Raw genomic sequence first — 1481 nt, 5'->3', positions numbered from 1 at the left:
CAGGGTCAGGGGGCCAGCCTGAACCTGGGGAAGTCTTGGAGAACACATCTTGAAATAATAGGCTTGAGTCTGAAGTGGGAGGGCCAATCCCATCTCCAGGGTCAGCTTCTCGGTGAGCTCAAACAGCACATGACAATTTACCAATAAAATTAATACAAAACGGCATTTGTTTCTCTTTAGAATTTAACTTAATGGTTTACATTGGACAGGAGAACTGTTGAATCCAGTGACTACTAGCAGGACTGGAAACATCTGTCCTTCTTATAATTTGTATACATTTGTCTAGGCAACTCTTTTCATCTACTGGGTCCTTTATTGGGAACAGGGATTAACAAAAGACAGAACATTTCACTTTAAGAGTGAAATGCTTGATATTTCTAGGCTTTATTAAACAATGGACACTTGGCAGTGAGCACCCATCATCAAGCAGGATTAGGTTGACAGAAGTATCTGCCTTTACCATTGTCAAACCTGAGATCTTCTCTGGCTATGATGTGACCAGATGCATGAAAGCTTATACCCACAATCAGTTAGTTTGTATCTATTCATGAAGACGACAACCTGAAAGACTCAATTAGTACCTTCCTCCTTGATATTTCCCATTACAGGCCAAATTTTATATATCTAGACCAGGTCTGAGTGCAGAAAGATATCAGCATCCAAATAAATCTCAATGGGTAAGGATACAGTCTAGCACAACTTGGAAGACAAAAGAAGCTATCTGGAACGTCTCCCAAACCTTCTTTGTCTGCTTCTCCAGAGCATCCTCCAGAGACTCACCCTTTTATCATGAGCAACCATGACAAAAGGTGACACTACCAACTTAGTCACTATCACTCCATCATCAGCGTGGGCTTGGGGGTACCTGTAACTTCTCCTTCCTTACTAGTGACCCTAAAGAAGGGGGAGCTTGTTTGGAATTATTTGTTCTTACTGATATGAACCCTAACACCTGAAACATTAATGGATTCTTTCTGCATTTTACCTGGTTAATCTTATCCTGCCTGTGCAGGACACCATCACACATGAACCACTGGAGTAAATATTGGCCCTGATGCATTGGGGAAATTAACCAACTTCTAGTGACTATATAAGTTAGGAAGGTTTCCTGATCTGACTTCCTTGTGGGCTGAACCTTAATATCCTCTTAAATGTTCCCTCTGACCCTTTTCCTAAAAGTTCCAAATTTCTTATCCATATTTTACTTTTAAACTAAGGCAAGACTGTTAACTTGCATGGTGAATTCCTTTGAAGAGGGTTGTCACTCTGGATTGGAAAAAAAATTTCATAATTTATTATACATAATCTTGGATTAAGTACCGGTAACCTGGAGAATAAGGAACACAGAAAACAATGGTACCTCAAAGAACTTGCAAAGAGAAAATATCACAATACTCTTTTCCTTTAGTCTGTCCATGACATTGTAACTAGAAAGTGCCCAGGGAATGATGGGGCAGGAACAAAAGCACACATACAGCAAC

This window comes from Nannospalax galili, unplaced genomic scaffold (genome assembly GCF_000622305.1).
Source record: "Nannospalax galili isolate Female #2095 unplaced genomic scaffold, S.galili_v1.0 scaffold54, whole genome shotgun sequence".
In the NCBI taxonomy this organism is placed as follows: Eukaryota; Metazoa; Chordata; class Mammalia; order Rodentia; family Spalacidae; genus Nannospalax; species Nannospalax galili.
Note: the sequence above shows the minus strand (reverse complement) of the source record.